Source organism: Pinus tabuliformis, chromosome 4_1 (genome assembly GCF_031772625.1).
Source record: "Pinus tabuliformis cultivar Carrire ecotype Pingquan chromosome 4_1, CPIR1, whole genome shotgun sequence".
Classification (NCBI taxonomy): domain Eukaryota; kingdom Viridiplantae; phylum Streptophyta; class Pinopsida; order Pinales; family Pinaceae; genus Pinus; species Pinus tabuliformis.
In genome coordinates, this window is record NC_142303.1 from 565,388,500 (window position 1) to 565,413,635 (window position 25,136).

General features: G+C 34.5%; 1 long non-coding RNA gene across 1 annotated transcript; it reads right to left on the reverse strand.

Moving 5' to 3' along the window:
* Window positions 1-2,895: 2,895 nt before the first annotated feature.
* LOC149177132 (uncharacterized) lies at window positions 2,896-3,843 on the reverse strand. The gene is made up of 2 exons (XR_016258734.1): window positions 3,521-3,843; window positions 2,896-3,414 (listed from the first exon to the last, which is right to left on the reverse strand). It is a non-coding gene; the product is annotated as an uncharacterized LOC149177132 (long non-coding RNA).
* Window positions 3,844-25,136: the final 21,293 nt, after the last annotated feature.

Genomic DNA, 25,136 nt, shown 5'->3' on the forward strand with positions numbered 1-25,136 from the left:
ATGAGTATCCTTAAAATTATAGTGATGAGATTTCTAGTCCAAATTGTTTTAGAGTCTTAAAGGGAAGTGCGATATCCTAAAAGACTATTAAGTAGAGAATGATTACATTTATTAGGTTGTGCAACTTCACGAAGAAAAAAGATTATTGATTGGAATTTTTGTAGGTATATAAATGTTTATGAATTTGGGAACTGTTCATGTGAAAAGGATTATATCCAATTATAGTAAAAATTTCTTCTCTAATTCATAGCCTTATCCTATAGGTGTTATCTATGGCAAAGAAGCAAAGAGCCTATGGATTGAAGGAGCACCATGCTTCTATTTCTAGTTGGTACATAATTCATAGAAAAATAAGTATTTATGATTTCTGACCATGCTAAATTATTGTTACTTATGTCATGGTTATATTATTTTCTAGTTGTTTAGTTTTATTTTCAAGTTTAAGCCTACATATTTAATTTATGGTGTCATGGATACTAAATGGCCTCATTATATTGTATAACCATGCATCATGGTATGGTACCTATGTCTGTTAATTAATTAGTGCAGCCATGTAAATTAAATGGATCATCAACACCAATAGGCATCTAAACACTCAAACATTTCACATTTCTTAAGACTAAAAACACTAATTAAAATTAGCTAAATTATAATTATTAGTAATTATAAAAAAATTAATATATAAATTAAACATATATATATAACAATACTCTCAACTATAAAAATAAGTTAACTATTTTAATATAAATTTTTATTTTATAAATAGTCTTACGTTTTGGTTAAAAGATGCCATGTGTGTTTACGGGAATAGTGACGGATGATGCTAATACGATCCACTTAAATCCAAAATATAGAAATAATCGAATAACAATGCCCACTATACCTTTTTCAAACACCTCAGATATGGAAATGCTTTGTGAAGCCGAACCCTTCAGAAGTAAGAGTCTTCCAATTCCTCAACTAAAAGAAAACGATGAAACTAAATATGTTGATATGAATTATGCACATTGTATGGGGTTTCAAGAGACATACTCAAACATGAATCTTTTAAACTTAAGGATGTTGAACAATAAGGGTTTACCTATCCTATGGTACTCGTACAAATTCTTATGTGCATTGAGAGACAGGTGGGAAACTCATGACCATTTTCATTAAATTGTTTTGGAATGTGTTTTCTCAATGTTAGAATTTTTGCGTTAACATATTAAATGATTTAGATTTTTATCTTATTTTGAAAAAAAAAAATTGTGAAACTGAGCTTTCAGATCCCTTATTTATGTACTATAGAAGTTTCATTCGTGTGGGATTTTAAAATGCATTTCATGAAATTCTACATCTCAACAAATTTGATCCTAGATGTTCAAACTAGATTGTTATATTAGAAAAAATAAATGTTTTTGGTTTTCGTAACAGTGGTCTCTGAACACATCTATAGAATTTGTGGAGTTTGAAATATTGAAAGTTATTTCAGAAATTTTCTTAGTGCCTTTATTTAAGATAATTGATTTTGGCTTTTATTGTCAAACTCTATCATATGTAATAAGTTGGCTTAGAAGGAATTGAATTTTCTAATGTCACCTCTATTCTCAATTGAGGATGCAAAATGAAATCCAACACTTAGATTCCAACTATAGGATGACATGGTGCAGTCTGCAATATTGTTGGTCCATATGTATTATGTTGGTCCATATGTATTATGGTTTGAATTTGCTGATTTTTGGTATTTTGCCCTTTTGTTGTGTATTTGACTTATACAACAGAAATATAGTTCTTAATCTTTTGTATGCTTTCACAATGGTTCAAATTGTTGAATTGGTTTTGAGTATTAACCACATCCACTTTCACTATTAATGCTACTATTTCCTTGCTACATTTGGTCGAATTGCTAATTAATATTAATGATAAAAAATTATATATATATATATATAACCATGAACAAGATACTTAACTATGGAGATTCCTCTCCACTTTATTATGAATATTTTTAATTTATAAATAAGCTTTGTTACAATACCATGACTTATCAATAAGCGGAATTAAGATCTACACTGGTTGGAAACCTAAAAGACTCAACTTAGAGCCTCGGTGGAAATGTAATACAATTAAATAAATGAACCAGAACATACCGCTGGAGAGGCAACCTTTATTTCTAATCCTTTCAAATGAAGGTAAAACGGAAGCAAACGCCAAACTGTAACTTCTCGAGCAAAAGTGTTATAATTTAAAGGACTGGTTCCTCTTAAAAATAACCAAATATAAGTTGCCGTAGAAATTGAAAAAATAAACAGAGTCTGTAATCTTTGCAATAACCAAATATAAGCTGCCATAGAAATTGAATTTATAAACGAATACTGTAATCTTTGCTAAAGCCAGTATATATTGCCATACAGAAGAACTAGTGATAACAAGCACGGACAACATCCTGTTCAAAGAGCACCGAACCAGTTAAGTATATTAGAGACACAAAAAGAAAATAAATATTAGATCTGTGATAAACAAAAAGAGCATAAGGGAAAATCTGTGCATGTGGGCTCTGTGACAGAATGTCGGTGCATCGTCACAGGCCAGCCTTGGACAGAGGCCACCCATGTGAATATAAGCTACAGCGGTGAATTTGAGAGGCAAGAACCCTCAAACCAACTGGAATCCGAAACCCTGCGACCATGGTCATGATTCTGGGCTCCAGAATTCATGGCCGTCGCAGGGGAACGGCTAGGTTAACCACTGCAGAAGATTAGAGGAAAACTATACATGCAAGCCTAGAATTACCAAAAAGATTCAGGCTATGGTGCTTCGCAAGAAAAAGTAATGCAGAACCAAAACGTGCTGAAAATAAAATTAGTACCAAATAGAAAGCTTATTCCATAGAAGAACACAAAACCCATAAGTGCTATATAGAGCAAAGAAAATATAGATGGCCATAGCTTAATCATGAAGAACTTTCGACAAAATTACATGGATACTCCTGAGGAGAAAACAATGTTCATTCTTTTACAACAAAAGTCACGGAACCTCTAGCGTTTAAAAAAAAAACATATTCAGGCTCCTACCCATATAAATGAGCGACCCAAAGAGAACCCAAGAGGTAAAACGAAACTAATTGATGTTATTTTACAACTATATTACAAAAATCAAAGGTAACCCCCGCCGGTAGCGAGCAAGCTTGGAGAAGCTAACCAGGAAGAGGAAAAAAATAAATAAAAACGAAACCCTCCAGGTCCAAAACTAAAGAAACTCTCTTAAAAGGCAGGGCAAGGCAAAAGCACTGTTAACAAGCAAACCCCGAATATCTCTCCACAGCTCAGTCTGTACAGGGGACAACATACCCAAAGAGACTACTCGCTCCATATGCGACTGGAATGCTGCCCCACCTATACAATCGATAGCGCTTTCCGGTCTCACCGCTTCCAAAACCTGCGTGAACCATTTACCGAAGTTATGCGGCCAATTCCATAGCAAGAAAGGAAAATGAACTTAAAAGAAGAAGTGCCAGAAAAGAGATAGGGTAAAGTTTATCCACCTGAAAGCGAGCAGAGTAGACCAAAATCCAAGGTTGAGGCAGCAGCTGACTTCCTTAGTATTTGCAGACAATTGTAGGCCTCCAGGCTTCGACCCGAGTAACCCACATCCAGGACAGGAACTCCAAACCGAGCTCCAACATCAAGGGGTGACAAATGAACCCTCATTCCTTGCCTAGGAGATTGATAACTCGCCAAGAGCGCCTCCAGCCGTTCGATGGAAGGGCATGGTTCCTCACCGTCGATGAGTGAGAGGATCCCAAGGAAGATAGACACGTCTGCATTGCCCATTAAACAACTTCACAGGAGGAGTATTCCCATGGGACAGTCGGGGTAACATAGAAGAGGAGAGCTGCGTTGTCACACTCTGAATAAGTGAGGATTTAATAAAAGCTAGAGAGTACTGCCCGAACAATAAATGTCAACTCACATAAACGATCGTAAAACCACATCCGAGTTGAACAGAATTACTTGCAGATTGCTGTCAGATAAGGTTTATTGACCCAGAATTTACAGGTCTAAAGTAATCCGATTAGTTATATATTAACCAGTAATTAAATGGTGTAATTGTTTAAATAAAACAGTTTGTAATGTTTTAAAGATTTTTTTTATTTTTTTTAGGTATTACAATGTAATTACAGGTTATGTGGTTTTTCATGAATAATGATGAGTAAATATGAATTAAGAGATAGTAGTATTAAGAGATAGCAATTTGTGATGTTCTCCTCAACTTTAGTTTAAGAACTAAAATATGATAAGTTTTCCCACTATTTGAAAAAACTTCAAATAAAATATTTCAATGTTTATTTTTAATAATATAATTTGATATCAAAGAAAACAAAATATTAAAAGCCAAAAAAAATGATATGCAATTGAAAAACGATATGCAATAGCTATTAACTAACTAGAAATTAAACCCATATTTTTATTGAATAACTTACAAAAGGAATGGATGATTGAGCACTTACAGATGATAACGGCGAGAAATCGTCGATTACTTTCTCTATCCAACGCCAAAGATGACGAAACCTTGAATCCGCAGTAAGATCTCTCCCCATATCCCTAAGCTGGGTATGCATATGTATGTTATTTAGACTGTCCACTTCTACAAGACTCTTGTCCTCTAGATTTTGAAATCCCCGCCTTCCTTTCCAGCTTCATATAGCTTGACAGATGTGGATTGTACGAGGAAGCCATTAATTACATTAGAAAGCTCGAGGAGGATCTCCATCAATTGAAGAGAAAGAGAGACCGTCTGCTGGAAATCCAATCTGGACAAAAAATAGACAAGAACACAAACCTGAAGGTAGTCTTGGAAATTTATGACAGGGAAGCAGTTATCATAATTACCAGCCAAAGAAGGCCGAGATATATGTGGAGGATTCTGGAGGAATTTGAAAAGCATGATCTAGATCTGGAGACCTCGCAGCTTTCTACTAGAGAATCTTTTGTTCTTCTACACTTCCATGTCAATTTCAGAGACAATATTTACCATGATCCAACTCAGATCCAGAGTTCTCTAGAATGCAGGCTTTGATTAACTTATTAGATTATTGCAACATCTTGTTGCTGATGTGAAATTCGTACGGTTGCGGATTGCTTTGCTGTGATGCCATTGGCACATAACCATCATGTACTCTTGACTGTTGCAGGCTACAGTGGTTTCAGAACTAGCTTCTATGATGGTATTGCTAATTCTGAGGATGATGAGCAGTAGATTTTCTGCAAAGCTTGATGACAGCAAGAAAACACAACCAAGAATCTCCAAAAGCCAATGTAAGAGAAAGACCTGGGTTGTACATTTATAAATACAAATTTTAAACAAGCATAATTTCTCTTCATCTATGAAGTGTGTGCTTGTTATTTCTACGGGCAGGGACTACTACTGAAGATAATTACAAGTAGTTAATTTGGTCACATTTATAAGCTGAAACCCAAAACTCGGGCTCTCAACCCACTTGAAAAAATGGACATAGAGTATTTATCAATAAATCCAATCCACAAAGGAGAGCAGGGCAGGAAAACACTGTTTTCAGATGAGGCTTGATGTGATGGAAGAGGAATTAGTTTGTACTGAATATCAGAGTTGCACTAATATGAATGTGAATTCAATTTCATTTTTGCTCCGGAGTTAGCCCCTGTTTAACAATCTTAATTTCATTTAGCATAATATGTTTTTTTGGTGTCTCCACCATGTCGCAGATTCGATTTGTACAATACATAATGTCCTGAGTGGCTAGTTAATTTCTATCAAGGTTTTGACCATGTGTTGGATATTTTACACTCTTTGGCTTCTTAGCCACCAAGCTTCAACCCTTTAATGACACATCTTATTCTTTCATTAAATATTCCCCCCACTTCATCCAAAAGGCAAAATCCATTCATTTTGACCTCAATGACATCTTCGTCAACTTTGATGTTGTCTCCTTCTTTACCAAAATCCTTGTTCCTGAAGCTTTAGAATTAATATCCCAGTTAAAATTAATATCCAAGTTGGTCGACCTTGAAACCCTTAACTTTGATAAAATTTGTCTATCCTCAACCTTCTTCTCTTACAATGGTATTTTCTATGAACAGACATAGATAATAACAATGGGGCCATCCCTATATTTTCTTGTGGCAAATATCTTTATGGAGCATTTCGATTCTATGGTCCTTAATTCTTGGCATCAGAAACCCAAAAGTTGGTACAATTTTATTGATGACACATTCGTAGTGTGGCCTCACGGGCTTCCATCCCTCCAAGCTTTTCTTCATCACCTCAACAACGTTTCCTTGCATATCCAATTTACAAGGGAATTGGAAGAGCACTCATTCCTACCCTTCCTAGATGTCATTGTTACTCGTCTCTTTTTCCTTTTAAGCTTATCACAAAAAAACTCACACTAACCAATACCTCCATGCTAACTCTCATCGTCACTCTATGCATATATTCACCTTGTGCAGATATTCATGTTTAATTATTTATCATATTGTTCATGAATTAATATAATTTTATTTAGTTTATCTCATCTACTAGTATTTTTCAAAATCCATGAAATATTTGCTATTGGAACTTGAAATACCATCTTTGAAGATTAAGAGGCAATCTGTGTTCGAAAATGTTATAGAATTTGTCAAATTTGGCATAGCATAAGTGATTTCTCTTTATCTTCTAGCTTTGAATGGCATTTTGTTTACTAATTTTTATCTTTAATTATTTTTTATATGTCATGATTCTTATTGAATTTATGCCTTACGGCGTTTCCTTTGCAACATCTGGTGCAAATGCTAGTTTAAAAATTCTTTAACTTAAGTTTTTCCACATTCCCTCTCATGACATCATGTATTGTAAAACGGTATAATGCGAATTCACATCATCATGAATTTCATGTTTAAATTATATGGGTAAGGACTTATGATTCATCTATCATTATAAATATTGGATGTTTTGAATATAGAAATTATGTTTTTGGGGAAAATTGTGTAAACAATTATAACCTATATTGGTCAATGCTAAATTAATAGTGATCATTAGAAAAATCAAATCTTATAGTCTTGCTTTGGGAAGAACTAAGGAATTGAGATGTGAAGTGGATAAATTAATTGATTGCTGAGGTACAAATACTTGCATAAATTTTGCATTGGTCAATGTAAGTTTTCCATTTCTGAAATATGTAGTTTTAAGGGGAAAAACTGGTTTATTGAAAAATTTTCATTGCTCAAGTAATGAATTGGAACACTAAGATTGTGTAGAAATTCTCACTGTAGATTAACCTGATTATGCAATATAACTAAAGCAAAATACTTAATCTACTTCTACTATCAAACTTGTTGAAGCTTAATCGATTTGAGCAAGATCAAACATAACACATATAACAGAGAAGAAGAATCAATATACATGAAACACAAAAGAATACTTTGGGGAAAGCCTTAGCTAAAAACCCCGCTATCTGTATTATCATACAAGTGGAAATATCTCAGGATTACATAAAGTTTTAGCTCTCACAACTATCCAGCTCTCAATACAATCCCTCACTATTGCTCGTAGACAGAATAGACAACTCATATGCCTTCTCCTCTGTCCTCCAAGCCTCCTATTTCCTTGTGCAGTTTTCCCTGGGTGCTCTAGTTGTAACCTTGTGTGACACTGATCTCACACACTACTCCAACACACTGTAAAACTACGAAAATTTCAAGGAATGAATTCCTTCTGCATGCAAGAGATTTTCTTATAGGAAAATTCTTGCAACTGATAGTACACTGTCCATACCTTTAATCTCAACTGGGTCTTTGTCTGAACCGACATGCATGGGTTATTCATGAGAGAATATTCAGTTATATAGAGTACACTAGTTTCATGCATGCATGCATTAATTGAATGAACTCACAATTAGTTCCTCAAATTGTTTGGAACTAATTTAAGTGGACTTAACTCGGTTAACTGAGCTAACTAATTGCAACTCAAATACAACTCATCCTTATCTCCTTAATTAAGGGATAACTTCCTCAATCAAAGGGATAAGTGTTGCATGACTTCACAAAAGCTTCTAGCTTGAATTTCTCCAACTAATTAACTCAAGATGAATTAATTAATTATTTTTCAAGTAGCTGGTGAGACTATATTCGAATTTTAATTCTCAATTTTAATTCAAGGACAAATTAAAATTGGAATATCCTTGTTGCCACATTTCAACACTCCCTCTCAACAAGAAAGGGATTATCTGCCACCCCGATCATGTCTCTATGGAACTCGAATTTACACTTTGAAAATGCTTAGTAAAATGTCAGCATCTTGCTCCTCGGTCGAAATATATTGCAACAACATGATCCTCCTCGCCACACAGTCTCTGAGATGATGATACTGAATGTCGATGTGCTTGGACCTGTCATGAAATACTAGATTCTCAGAGAGTTTGATACAACTTTGATTATCACAATAGATCACAGTTGGATCCATCCTCTGATCAAACAAACCAACTAGAATTTTCCACATCCAAATGGCCTCACATGTTGCCTGACTTGCAACCATGTATTCAACCTCTGCTGAGTTGAGTGCAACCGACCTCTGTTTCCGCTGTACGAAGAAACTGTAGTTGAACCAAGGTTAAAAATTCCTCCTGATGTGTTCTTTTGATCTTATGGACTCCCTACCCAATCAGCATCTGTGAAGCCCTGTAGCTTCACTCCCTTTGTCCATCTGTACCATAATCCATACTGAGATGTTCCTTTGAGGTATCTCAAAATATGCTTAGTTGTCTTCCAAAACATCTTGGTAGGTTGAACCATAGATTGACTCAGTTGGTTCACCGCATAGCACAAATCTGGTCGTGTGTTCACTAAGTACATCAGTAAACCCACAAGCTGTCAATACACAATACCTTCTACTACTTCTCCTGAATTAGCATCCTCCCTCTAGTTACCTGCTAGAGGAGTCTGCATGGGCTTGTACTTCTACATGTGGAATCTCTTGAGTATCTCATTGGCATACTTGCCTTGAGACACAAACAACTCCCCATCCTTCTGCCACACTTCCATGCCAAGGAAGTAGTGCATGAGACCCATGTCTTTCATCTTGAATTCTCTTGAAAGGTCCTCCTTGCAAGACATGATCAACTGATCATCACCTGTCAATATGAGATCATCAACATAAAGAAACATGATCAATGACTTACCTTTTACCATGATGTGGTACAGGTTCGCATCTGCTTCACTCTTTGTGAAGCCCAACCCAGTGAAGTAGTTGTTGATCCTGGTGTACCAAGCACGAGATGCTTGCTTCAGCTCATACAAAGCTCTCTTGAGTTAGCGCAGATGCGACTCATGATCGAAGGTCTCAAAACCTTCTGGTTGCTCTATGTACACCTCTTCCTCAATCTTGCCATTGAGGAATGGAGTCTTCACATCCATCTGATGGATCTTCCAACCCATCTGTGCTGATAGTGCCAACATCGATATGATAGATGAGCACCTTGCTACAGGAGCAAAAGTCTCATCATAGTCGATCCCCATGACCCGTGAGAAACCACTGGAAACAAATATTGCCTTATGTTTCTCCACACTACCATCAACAACGTGCTTTACCTTGTAAAGCCAACGAAAACTCACAACTGACTTGTTCTCTGGTCTTGGAACCACATCCCAAACATTGTTCCGAACTATGGAGTCATACTCCTCCACCATAACATCAACCCAAATCGGCTGCTGCACTACTTCCTCAAAGGAATATGGCTCGGTCTCAACACATTCCCCAACAAGGGCCATGTATCCAGTGTACCTATCAAGTGACCTCCTCTGTCTGCGCTGAGAAGATGGTTCTCCCACATTCTCTCTCGCATCCGACAACAATCTGTTAGCTTCTCTTGTGTGCTTCCATCCCTCTCTGGAAGACTCTACTTGAGTGGATGTCTCCACTCTTGGAACCTCTGCATGCGGCTACTCCGCATCAGTCTGAGGCTCCTCCTCCTTAGGAACCAAAAGTTCCTCCATAGCCTGTAGTTGGAGCTCCCTCTCAAGAGAAACTCGAATGGCCTTTTGCTCATCAAACTTGAGATCTCTGCGAACCACTATCCTCCAACTGGTAGGCAAGTACACCCAATAGTTGTGAGGTGTTTCAGTGTACCCCACAAGTATTCCCAAATTAGCTGTCAGCTCAAGTTTCTTTTGGGCATCCTTGGTCACATGGCAATATACCGATGAGCCAAAGATCCTAAAGTGACCCACATCTGGTCTCTTCTCGGAGAAAGCTTCCTCTGGTGTCTTCATCCCAAGAATGCAATGTGGGCTTCTATTCTGAAAATAGACCGCTGTGTTGCATACCTCAGCCCACAAATGAAGTGGTAGGCCTTGGTCATGCAGCATCACCTGAGCTTACCCCACAATCGTTCTGTTCTTCCTCTCGGCCACCCCATTCTGCTGTGGGTTATGAGGTGTTGTCAACTCTCGTTTAATTCCTTCCGCTGCACAGAAGTCCTTAAACTCTTGAGAGACATACTCTCCACCATTGTCGCTTCTCAAGGCCTTGATCTTCTTCCCTGATTCTTTCTCAACCAAAGCTTTGAACTCACAAAACTTTGAGAAGGTTTGATTCTTCTTCTGCATGAAATAGATCCAACATATACGAGAAAAATCATCAATGAAAATCACATGATACCTTTGTTTCACGGTGGATGTTGTCGAGAATGGTCCACACACATCAGTATGAACTCACTCCAAGATTGCTTTAGCTCGACTGTCTCGATCACGAAAGGAAGACTTGGCGTACTTTCCCAAGGTGCATCCTTTTCATGTGTCCACTTGCTCAAATTTACCTTTGGGAGGTCTGGTAGAAATCTGCAGCATTATCTTCAAGGCGCCATGATGCAAGTGGCCCAACCGCATATGCCATAACTCGCCAATGTGTTGGCTTTGCACCAATTATGCTTTCGAACTCAATGCAGCACAGTCATCTACCTCTAGTTTATAGAGATTCTTCACTTCAATCCCAATCCTCTTGGTTTGACCCGTGGCTATGTGTCTCAGGAACGCCTTTCTTTTATTGAAGACAACATCGTAGCCTTTTTCCTCCAACATCGTGACCGATACCAAGTTCTTCTTCAGTCTAGGCACATACTTCACATCAGTCAGGGTGAGAGGAGCTCCATGCTTCCTCTGAAAAGCAACCGTGCCTTCTCCTGGAACACAGTACTTTCCATCATCGCCCATCTTTATGCGCAACTTGAGGTCTTTCTCCTCCAAGGTACTGAATAAAATTTTATCGCTGGTCATGTGGAATGAGGCTCCACTGTAAAGATACCAAACACAACCCACCATCGATGAAACCATGAATGTGATGAGGGTAAAAGCCAATTTGAACTGAGAGGCCAGTGCCTCACCTTCTGATCCTTTTGAGGATCCCTTCATGGATTTCTTCAATGGACAATTAGTTGCATAATGGCCCACCTCATGACAATTAAAGCATCTCACTTTAGATTTGTCAATCTTCTTGCCTCCATGGGAAGAATTCAATTTGGAATGGGAAGCCTTCCCTTTCCCTGTCCTTGCCTTACTTGCTAATGCTAGATTTTCTTCATCATCATGCTTAGATGAAGAACCATCTCTAGTGCTCCTCCTGATCTCCTCATGCACCAGACCCGACCATAGTTGTTCCCAATTCGGTAGTTTCTCTCTTCCATTCACTGAGTCTTGGTAGCTATTCCAACTCTTTGGAAGACCGAGGAGAGCAAGGCTCGCCATATCATCATCGGTTGTTGTTATTCCCACACTACCAAGCTCATCTCTGCAAGTGGTGAGCTTGTTCAGATATGTAGAAATAATGTCGCCCTTCTCACACTTGATTTTCCGAAGCTTATCCTTGAGTGCTAGTTTCCTCTAGTTGTTGTTGTTCTGATATAGGTCCTTCAATGTCTTCCACATTGAAAACAGAGTCTCCTTCCCATGGAGACTTGAGACAATATGGTCTCGAACTCCCTCTAGAAGAATCCTTCTCGCCTTCGCCACACACTTCTTCCATTCAACCAATTCTTGTGCATTAGCTGTAGCTGGCTTGGGGATTTCTTGATCAATGAAATCCTTCAAACCATTGTCTTCTAATACCGCTTCCATGCGATCCTTCCATGCTATGTAATTCGAGCTGCCATCCAGTGCATACTCGAGTCTCAAGCCATTGAATGCCATTGGTGAACTTTGAGATGTGATAAGAATTCGATTTTGTACCTGTAATCAAGAACTTCAAACTTGGAATTTCCCTTCGCAGTATACTGTTTAGAGCTTTGATCACCTTTGCTCTGATACCATGTAGAAATTCTCACAATATATTAACCTGATTATACAATATAACTAAAGAAAAATACTTAATCTACTTCTACTATCAAACTTGTGGAAGCTTAATCAATTTGAGCAAGATCAAACCGAACACATATAACATAGAAGAAGCATCAATACACACGAAACACATAAGAATACTCTGGGGAATGCCTCAGCTAAAAACCCCGCCATCTGTATTACCATACAAGTGGAAATATCTTAGGATTGCACAAAGATTTAGCTCTCATAGCTATCCAGCTCTCAGTACAATCCCTCACTGTTGCTCTAAGACAGAATAGACAACTCATATGCCTTCTCCTCTGTCCTCCAAGCCTCCTATTTCCTTGCACAATTTTCCCTGGGTGCTCTAGCTGTAACCTTGTGTGACACTGATCTCACACACTGCTCCAACACACTGTAAAACTGCACAAATCTCAAGGAATGAATTCCTTCTACATGCAAGAGATTTTCTTATAGGAAAATTCTTGCAACTGATAGTACACTGTCCCTGCTTTTAATCTCAACTGGGTCTTTGTTTGAACTGACATGCATGAGTTATTTATGAGAGAATATTTAGTTATCTGGAGTACACTAGTTTCATGCATGCATGCATTAACTGACTGAACTCACAATTAGTTTCTCAAACTGTTTGGAACTAATCTAACTGGACTTAACTCAGTTGATTGAGCTAACTAATTACAACTCAAATACAACTCATCCTTATCTCCTTAATTAAGGGATAACTTCCTCAATCAAAGGGATAACTGTTACATGACTTCACAAAAACTTCTAGCTTGAATTTCTCCAACTAATTACTCAAGATGAATTAATTAATTATTTTTCAAGCAGTTCATGAGAATAAATTCGAATTTTAATTCAAGCACAAATTAAAATTGGAATATTCTTGTTGCCACATTTCAACAGATTGTGTAAAAGAACCAAATAATAAGTGCAACTATTATGATGAATTTTGCAATACTAGAATCCTAAAGTGTCAATATATAATAAAAAGTATAGAAGTATCTTTAATACAAACTACAAACTACTATATTAAAGTATGCATAACACAAGCTATTAATTTTACTAGATAGCTATTAACTTTCTTGGGTTTACAACAAGTATTGACTCTATTGGGTATCAAACTATCAATAACTTTATGAATATAATTTTAATGTATCCTATCAAGATTAATGTACAAATTTATTAGCTAATGTACCTCATTATTTTAATGGGTGTATTGGTTAATACATCTCATTATTAATGTATTTATAAATCATTAATATATCTATATAAATAAGCATGGACACTTCTATCAATATTACCCACAAACATTATTAATATTATTATATTATTAAATTCAAATGAAACCAACAACACATTGAAATGAAATTTAAACATTACTATTATCATTAAGCTATTAACTTGCAATGAAACAAATAACAAATAGAAACAAATTTAAGCTTGTGTACATCTTTTATATACTCAAAATTGTTGGAGTCCAAGAATTTATAGATGGCAAAGAATTTGTTTTAGTCTAAAAGGTTAAAAGGTTATACATCGCTAGGAACTTGTTACAATTGAAAAATTGACAACAAAAGTCACCATTATGAACTTTACATACCTTATTCACTTTAAAGATTCCACTATGTGTTTAATTAAAATTAAACAAAACCAAATCCGCATAATAAGCTTTCCTAACAAGGGAAAAAACTCCAGACCTCATACCCACAAGTAAATACTATAATAAAAAATAATTATTATTTTTATTAATATAAATGTCCATAAAATTTTGACAACCATATCCGAAACTCATTTCTGCAACCTACATTTGAGATAGTTTTCTTTCATCTCCTGCAAAGTTAACGAATAAAAAAAAAAATTCAATATTTACGTTTATCTTTTATATCTCAGCCCAAAATTCAATTATCAGATATCATCCTCCATTTTAATCATCCTAAAATAGTACCCATGTTGTCAATCATTACAACACCATACCCATATTTTGTAATAAACTTTTAATGGTACAGGGTTTCAACGTTTTAATGATGCTAAAATAGTACCCATGTTGTCAATCATTACAACACAATACCCATATTTTGTAGTAAAATTTTAGTGGTACAGGGTTTCAGCGTGTATCAGTGATTGCCTATACATTACACACATGTTCAACTTGGGAGACTGTTTGATCACCTATAGATTACACACATGTTCAACTTGGGAGACTGTTTGATCACCTATAGATTACACACATGTTCAACATGAGAGACTGCGTGGTAATCCAAAACTACACCGTTGTCTTAAACGAGATATTTGCATGTTCACCACAAGCTTCGATTGTTTTTGAGATGGGACTTGAGGAATCCCTACTGTAGTCCCTACTCAGAGCAGTAAACACATTAAGCACGAAATCCATTTGTTTCTTTACTATTGGTATTTGGAGAATTTGAAGCACATTAACCATACTCATATTGAGATATAGATAATCATTGTATTAAGTGAATTTCTTTAAACAAAATCAATAAATTTACTTTTCATCTTTCCAATTTTCGCCGTGACTTCTAGTGTTATGAAATATATTTAAAAAAATTAAAAATTAAAAAATAGAATAATATAAAGTTAGGTTATTAAAGGTTTTGAAATCTTAAAATAAAAAATTATTGAATGAAATTGCAACACTCGTACTTGTCAATAGTTATTAGTCCCTGCCTGGGACTCTTAGCAATCGATCGTGCCTTGACTGCCTATTAATCTCTTGTTTGACCAAAAAATATTGCTATACATTACAATTTTAACCAAAGTTTTCATATTAAAAAATAATATAAAATTTATTATGTAATTGCTGATTGGCCAACAAAGTTGAGGGTCTTATTGCGGGCTTCGCAGGTTTCAAGACGGGTAAAAGTAAGATATCCTAAGTTTTTGGTACCTCTTCTGCGTGTCCTTGCGGCAAACTTTTCTGATATCCAAAGTTTTCAGGTGCAAAAGATATTCAACTTTTCTGCTATCCAAGGTTTTCTCGTGCAAAAGATTTTTATAGCCAAACTAAATATTCTGGTGCAAAAGATTTTTATATCCAAACTAAATATAATTCACTAAAGATTTTTATATCCAAACTACATATAATTCACTGACACAAACTTGTCTTCATTTTATCCAAAGTTCATTTTATCCAAAGTGCAGTTGGGGCAAAGTTTTGTATATGCCACATGTCTATCTGCATGCATGCAACTCTAGTGCTATTTACAAGTCAGCAAGCCAGTTTATTATCCATCCCAACCTTGGGTTGATTCTTTCTTTCAACCAGCGGTTGGATTCTATAGTCCAGAACAGGCAGTCGATTATCGTGTAATCTCAGTCACTGGGGAAAATTAGCTATGGAAGGGCGCAAGTTATGGTAAGGTTTGTGACCTAGACTACAAGATTACTGTTACTGTTTTTTGTTAATATTCTGTTGATATATCAGTGATCAATTTTTTGATTATATGTACGAAGTTTACAATCCAGCTAAGGCAAAGCCTGCCATAGACATAAGCTGATATAAAACAATCTTCACATCTAATAAAACATATTTCTATTTTTTTTCTTCCGAAAAAAAAAATTTTCTTATTTATTTATCCCAATTTATTATCTTTTTGACTTATAATTTAGAGATCCATTAGCAATAATGCCCGCATTTTTCTGTTTTATGTATGTGGGTTTATTCCTGTGACTGAAAACGAAATGTATCGTTATTTTTTGCACAGGCATAATAAAATTTTCATTCAGGGACTCAACAAACCTGCCCCGGACTCAAAGGATTTGTGTTTCGAACGGCAATTTGGTCAATCCTTTGCCGTTCAAACCATGGCTTGTTTCTGGAAGCAACACTGGTCATATTGGTGAAATCCTCAGTACAACACCGTTCGACTCATTTTCACCTTTTGCTGCGCCCTAATATTTGGCTCTATTTTTTGCAGAATTGACCGGAACATGTAAACATTACTTTCTCCAATTCTAATACATTACTTTCTCCAATTCTAATGTGTTGTTCGATGTGGACAAAACGATCCAATTCTTATGTGTGGTTGGATGTTGTTTGCAGGCAGAAGCAACAAGATATATTCAATGCTTTGGGATCCATGTTCGCAGCTATTATCTTTCTAGGCTTCTCTAATGCCGTCTCTGTCCAACCAGTAGTTGATGCGGAAAGGACAGTTTTCTATAGAGAAAAGGCAGCAGGGATGTCTCCGGCTCTTCCCTATGCTACTGCTCAGGTAACTATTTTTAATTTTTTTGGTTAGGGCCGTTCCTATTTTTTTGGGTGCGTGTACTGTAATTTTTGGTGTGTATCATTTTTGTTGATGTCCTAAGATTTTCATTCTATTTTTTATTGGTCTGAATTTTTAGCATTTTTCTGTCATGAATTTATGTGCCACACTTTTTTTTTTTGGCATTTTCATGATTCGAAATCAAATAAATCCAAAAAAATTCTGTGCTAAAGTTCTTCATTTCTTTCATCTTGTCATTTGCATTTCTTTCATCTTGTCATTTGCATGAAGCGCGATAAAGTCATATGCCTGCGGTAAATTTACCCAAAAATAATTATGAATTTAAGTTCTTAATTACTCAGCAATTATTTCCTTCCCACATTGTACAGAGTCTAGATTGGTATTTATCCAAAAATCAATTATTTGTTTTACATAGGTTAAAATAATGTAATCACCGGGTTGACATTGTTATTCACTTTATAATTTCTGAGTTCAATCTTTAATTATTTTTACCTATAACATTGTTGTCTTTATTTTAGATAGCAACCATTTTTCTATGTATAATAAATAAGTTAATTTTACTCTTGCATAGGTGGAAGAAGCCATCAAAATTTTGTAACTTATTTTCAAGTTATTTTTATAACCCTCTTCACATTTGTTCCTTTAATGCTAAATTTTCTTTGTGTTATTTATCCACTTCTTGTTTACTAATTATTAATTTCGTATATGCTTATTTCAGGTACCGATTTCTCTTTTGAACATAGCGTTTTCCTTTAACTTTTCCAAATTTGGCATGGCTTGATTTCAACTTATTCAACTCTTCCGCCACCTCTAAGGTACCCAAATTTTGGTTTCTCATTCTACATGGGTGTGATTTCTCTTGTTCGAAGAGGAATCTCCCGACTGTTAACCTCCGAAATGTTTGTTAATTGTTTTCTTTCACGTCTTTTGGGACATGTAGTTCCTCCGAAACATAATTACTTATAAAATGATATGAGCCTCTCATGTATTGAGTATTGTTTTCGATTATGAAGAAAACATTTAAGTTATATAATTATTTTTCTAATTACATGTTTCTTGAGGTCGGTTAGAGTTCTTCCAAATCTTGTCTCCATGTAATGATATTTTTTATCATAAATGAAACTTTGTATAATTTTGGAAAACAATACCATTGTGTTTTCTTGTGAAAACAATGGTAAATATTGATACTTTTGTATTTTCGATCATTGTGTATCTAGGCTAGTTTATTATATTCGCAAAGTGAAGATTAAGTATTATTACGTTAATCAAAATTTATTATAGTTTTGTATACATATTTATTCTTCAAAGTCGAACAAGGTTTTCCAATCCTGTATTACTAGGTGCGGTGTGTGTTGAAATAACACATATAGATAGACTTGTATACATAACCAATACCTATCTAGTTTCAACAAATACCTTCATGTTTAATTTCTCAATTAACACATTAAATGTCTACTATGTATGCGATTGTTTTCTTTAGCATAATTTCTAGTTTTCTTCCTTTAATAGTCCTCCACACAATATTTATGAATAAAAATATAACCATAAGTTTTCTACTATATAAAATTTATAAAATAAAACAAAACAATTAGCCCTTTTCTCTTTACAGTTCAAAATTCTCTAATAAAATTATAACTAACTCTTTTCCTTTTCTTTTACTATGGAAAATGAGTAAGTAAAATGTAACTAAATTATTTTCTTTCTTCTACATAGAATTTGCTAATGAAAAACATAATTATTTACTTTTTCCAAAGAAAAAAGAACAATAGGTAAGGACACTGACTTCAAAATCAGTAGTTTGGGAAAACTAGTAGTTGAGTACTTGGCTCCTCTCAACATTGATATTGCATCCAACCATTATCCCCTCAAGGATATTGCTTCTCTTTAGCATTTTCTCTCACAATGAGCCACTTAATTTCCAAAAAAGATAGAAAGAGCCTTTATTCTTTTGTTCAGAACAAAGGATTTTTTTACAATCTATGACTGATTTCAGTTGCTTGAGTAAGTAAACAAATTAGAGAGAGATAGCTACAGAAAACAAGTTATGTTCGTATCAATGAATAAATTCTTATAAAATATTTTATTTATAATAAATAAATAAATAATTATAAAAATAAAAGAAATCTGCGTAACACAATACATATTATTATCTTCTATATACATATTTTCATTTTTCATTTTTAAATATTTATGGTGAATTATAGTCATTATTTTTAAATATTTATGGTGAATTATAGTCATTATTTTTATTAAAAGATAATTTTAATTTAATAATTTTTTTTAAATGATTAATTTTTATTTTTTAAAATTATTAAAATATAAATTTATAAATTAATAATTTACAATACATTAACACTAACAAAGTGAAATTAATTTTTTGAGGAGCTCACGTGGTAAGATACTGAAAATGAAAACTAAATGAAAACAATGTCTCATCTTCACATCTAGACAGTTTGCTAAATTTTAATTTAAACATTTTATAAGCATATTCATTATGTAAAATAATGTTTTAATTTAAATATCTTAATAAATTAATGTAATAGTTTACGGAAGTTCGATTTTTTTGTTTTTAAATTAGAAGTTTTATTCTTAACAAATATTTAGACAGTAAATTATATTACAGTAGAAATATAATATTCGTATCACAAAGCACAAAACTGAGTTTTATGTTGGATGGAATGTGATTGCCGCACCCACCAAACTCTTCATTAATCACATTTGGTCATCCAAAGGCAAAGTTAAATATGGTTTCTGCAAGGTTGGCACCTTTTCTAAGTTCCCTGCAGACCTCGGCAGGGACTACCGCCACGGCAGTGGCTCCTTGTTAAAATAAGTAAAATATGTTGTGTGAGAGGGATGTTGATCCTTCTAATAATAATAACATAAATATAGTGTTTTATTAAAAAAAGTGGATTTCGTGTTTAATAAATGAGATTTTTTTTTGGGTTCTTAATTTTTTTTATATGGTAAAAAAAAAAAACTTTCCAAGAGAAAGGTGTGTATAAATTTTTCTATTTTCTATTAGATTAGCTAAAACCTCTATTCAACAACCTAAGTGACTATCAAATTTTTTTATTGGAGTATGATAGAATTACAAGATTTAAAGTTGTTGCAATATTCCAAATCTCTTGAAGTCATAAACACCATAAGATTGCCATTCACAAAGTATCCATACGCTTATAGAAAGACAAATTGTGATAAAATGTTGTTTATTGTTGAAAATATGAAACAAAAACAACCCTAAACCATATATTAAGGAACAGAACATCTCAAAACTTGTCTCCTATCTTTCCAACGAAATTTTGGAAAGCCACCGGCCCGCTCAAGGCAATATTATTTTCGTGGTTGATGTTTTCCAATCGCAACCTCACATGGGAGGTTCTTCAACGAAAGGGATGGTCTGGTCCAGGCAGATGTGTTATGTGTTGCCAGGCTTCTGAAACTAATGTCCACATGTTCTTTCACTGTCCAGCATCGGCGCAAATATGGTATGATCTCTCCGCTTCTCATGGTTTTCCTCACCAGGTTTTCTCTTCTGTACAGGAGGGATTCATGTGGTGGAGTGCCCAGCGTCCAGAATGGAGATCTTTATTCATCATCTCGTGTTGGTGTCTCTGGAAGTGGAGGAATGCCTGCATCTTCCAGGATTCCAAGGCCCCTATCGCCTCTACGCTGGTTGATATATCTGCTATGCTTCAACAGGCTTGAATAATTTTTGGCTCCTCTCTTCATGATTTCTTTTATCTGGGTCTATCTTTTCTTCTCATATAGTTTTTTATGTGCTCCATGCGGAACTTCTTCCACCGGAACCTTTTCTCCTTTTTGGATGTTTATCAAGGATATGTTTTGGTTATTCTGGATATCATCATATGGATCATGTTTCAGCTCAACCATGTTACAAGCCCTGAGTCTCTGCATCAGCTGGCCGAATGCTTTTGGCTTTATATGTACTTGCTCATTATATTTCCTTAATATAATATATCATGATTTTCTCTATGAAAATAGAGAAAGATTGAAAAAATAAAAGAACACATTGGCAAATTAAAACAACACAAGAAACATTGTAAAACACTCTATACATATATTTCATGATGAATGAAAGAACACAAGATGTTTATAAGACTTTTTCAGAAGAAAACTCAAAAACTAGTAATGGCACACTACTTACCATAAATGAAGAATCTATTTTTTCAGTGATAATGGCATTAACTACAATTTAACAGTTGGGACATAAGGAAAAAACCAAAATCAAAACATGCATCCAAAGAGTTAGGGCAACTGTTTAGATTCTAAAATTATAAGGTGAGGGTTGTTGGACATAACTGCCTCAAGGAGTCATGTAGTAGATGTGTTGAATTTATTTGATTGGGGAAGCTTCTTTTGTTTGTCATGTTTTTTTAAAATATACGGACAAATTATTATTATTTTTTATATCTTTAAAAATATAATATAAAATAAACAAAATTGTTTATGTTCAAACATGAAAACTCTTCATCTTTTAATTGCCTACTAAGGATAAGCACTTGCATAATTTTCTACTAAGTTTGCACATTTACACCTACATGTTAAAGTGTGGAAGAAAACATAAATAATAGTAGGCAGTAACTCTTGGTATGTATATTTATTTCCATCTTGTTAGTATTCATTTTTTAATGTAAATATTTCTTAAATTATTGTAGGGAGTAATTGATCGTAAATAGGCTATTTAGGTGAGTATGAGCTATTTTAAAGGATTTTAATTTTAAAAATCATGGAATTGGTATGGCGACCACATGGAAAAGAAAATTGAGGCAATTATCCACATAGCAGAAAAGTTGCAATTAGACTTTCAAAGTTATGGTAAAATCGAAAAATATTTTTTTCAATAATATTGAAAAATAAATATTAGTTTTTCAAAGTTAGACATTATAACTCACATTGATCAATGTTAAACTAATAGTAATCAACAAATAAAACAGTTGCTAAAGTCCTATTTTATCATAGACTAATAATAAATTTAAAATTATTAAAAAATAAATTAAAAAATATTTAAAATCAACATATTTTAAAAAAATCAAAATTATTCTATATTAAATATAAGCTTGTCAAACTAATACTAAGTTATTTACCTTATATATTGAATTTCAAATATTTAACATAATTACTTAAAATTCGTTAAACTTATATTACATATTAAATTTCAAAATAACACTTTGATATGGTTATAAAATTTACACATTATTAAATCTTTCTTTAATTATATCATTTTTAGAAAACCCAAGTGATATTATTTTATGATATCATACGATTTACAATTCATTCTTTCTCACACCACACCACACCACAGCGTAAATATATTTTTTTACAATATAAATACAAATAAAATTTATAATATAATTATATAAATTAAATGATTAATAAAAACTAACTAACATTAATCATAATAAAAATGCACACCATTAATACAAATCACGATTACCATTAACAACATAAAATTTAAATGGAGAACATCTTCATTACCGTCCGTTTTAATTTTTCACAACTCGAAAAAAAAACTCCAAAACCCCTATTCCCAAATAGGTACAAGTGATGATAACCAACTATCAGTTTCAGTCAGCAACGATTTAGATTAGTTCTTAGGTGTGAAATTTCAGGCACTGTATTGCGACATCCCAATTATCTATGCATGCATATTGAATTGCCTTAAAGTAAAAATAGCTAGATCTGAGTTACATTCCATTCACATGAGGCCCGTGTTGCTTCCCGTTGCATGTTTAATAAAACGTATAAAGAATCAAAAATTTATTTTAAAAATAAATACAAATCATCATGTAATTTTTCCAAAAGTAAAAATCATAATTTGTATTATAAAAAACAAAAATAAAAGAAAAAATCATAATGTGTATGTGATTTTGAGCAGAAACATGATAAGTAAACATCTAAGAAAGGTTTTTTTTTAAAGCAGAATTCAACCTCACTTTGGCTTTGCGCAGAGTCTTATGTTTTCCATGACTTAGTTCTCTCACTATCAACAATATTTTTTACAGTATTTAGCGTTGGAAATAAATGTGGCTTACTGATCGGCTAAAGAAAAAATTAATCTCACCCAAAAAATTTCCCATCAACATATCAAAAACCTGTCCAATACAACATTGATGTTGTTTCTTGGGAATGGTAATTTTAGCTTCCACTGAGCATACAAATTCTTCCCCACGACTTCCGCTACAGGTGCACTCAGCTTTGTCCCTGCTATATGACCCACTTTTACGGCCGAATGCACGCTATAGGAGTTTTCTTTGGAGTCATATTCCCTTGGGGACTGATACACGTGCTTTGGCAAGGAATTTTCCAGCTTCACTCTTACCACAGTGACAACTCATTCCAAGTATGCTGACACTCAACTCCAACACTGTAATAGATTAACTCAGTCCTTAGAAGATTGATAAGCCTCCATCAGATCCCAGAGGAATTCTTCGCCCACTCGAATTCACTGCGACTCACTTTGACTCGGCTTGACTTATGAATCTGTGACAATAATAATTCAAGCGGGAACTCGGCTTGACCCTGGAAATTACAATCCAGACAAACATTTTGTACCACCAATTTTCAGCCTCAGTGGGAAGCTCCCTATAGTATCACGCCCCCTTTGAATGCGCTAGTTCTTGATTTTGACCAACGATTGGCCCTGGCAATGGAAATGCATTGGTCCACGACTTCTAATCCAATGTATCAACATACTTTCTAATGCACACACCATCATTGGATCAGGCACGCCTCTTAGTATGCATTCACCATAAATGAAAACAATTTCACGTTCTACAATATCACTTGGTTGTTAATGACTGTCAGATCACCCGATGGGCAGTTTAAATATCGACTCACAATCTTCAACAAATGCCAAACGGCCTCATCCAACAAGAATCTGGCCTGATCGTCAGAGAGATACGTACACTTGGTATTCATTTATCAACATTATAATCTGTCGTCGATCTTAGTTATGGTGTGACCTCCTGTACATATTAGTTTATTTAGTAGTCGATCCACCCATAAGAGCTTCACGGTCCAAGTATACACACCACCATTCTTCTCTACACATGCAGGGAATATTGTATACTTACCACAATCCAGTGCACAACAAAATTGCATCCACGATCTCAGTACGTTGTTGCCTAGCAGATTATACACCCCAAAATATACACTCCGGGATATCTGATCTCCCAGGCGTATCTCTTTATCATGCTACAACTGATTTATATGGCGACTTGATCACAATACTCGGTCTACCTATACTCACATTGGGTCAATGCGACCCCTGCAATAGTTCAACACGGCTGGAAGTTTGTCAATTATGTGCACAAGGGAGTCCTTAGTCTACGTGGGTTGCTTTCGATTGGCCTCAATGAGCTTTGGACTTCGTTGGAAGTAGAATTACATGGGTGCGACCTTCTAAGTTCCTTCCACAAAATAGTCTTCAGCTTCATAGTAGGTAACCAAAATTTTGCTTCTTGAAATAATCACAATTTTCAGGGAAAATTCAATCAGCATATAACAAACTTGAATATTGCAAATAGTAATAACTTGGCACCTTACTTCAGAAAATTTAGCCCCAACTCTTGCAATAAATTTGGTATGGCAATTTTGAAATGTCTGCCCGTAAGCACTGTAATGTTGGTATTTTGAGCCCGTAAATAATTAACCAAGAAAGAAAGATATGCACAAAATAGGAAACATAATGCATATACATAGACAAACATTGTAATGTTGGTATTTTGAACCCGTAAATAATTAACCAAGAAAGAAAGATATGCACAAAATAGGAAACATAATGCATATACATAGACAAACACTGTAATGTTGGTATTTTAAGCCCGTAAATAATTAACCAAGAAAGAAAGATATGCACAAAATAGGAAACACAAACACATATTTTTACGTATTAAAAACAAGATAGTGTGTCAAGGAAAAGGAAACTTTCACAGGACAAGGGATTAGAATTCTTTATTGAACAATGTCACAATGACTCTCCAACTCTCCAGGTTACAATATGCCTCTAAGGCTACAACATTTTAATATGAAGACATCATTACATAACTTCTTATTGTTATACAACTATCTAATTAGGGTAAAAAAACACTTTTACATCATTATTCTTGTCATTCTTAACAATCTCCACCTTGGAAACAATGTTTCTAATCCCTTTCCCATGCCCATTCATCATAATTTCTGCAAGCCAAGAGAAGTCAAACACCACCTTAGCTTCTCTACCAAAACTAGTTACCTAAACATGTCTGCGCAATTCTCGTGTGTGGGGACCTTTTTGAGAGCTACTTTGCTACCATCAATTACATGTGTTACAAAATGGTATTTTACATCAATATGTTTAGTCTTGTTGTGATAAGCGAGATTTGTAGCCAAATGAATATCACTCTGACTATCATGTAATACATTCACTTTCTCTTGCATCCTTCCAAGCTCACCTAGTCGACCCTTCAACCAGATTGCCTATTTATAGGAATCTGAAGTAGCTATATACTATGCCTTAGTAATGGACAAAGTTACTGTTTACTAAAGTTTTAACATCCAACTA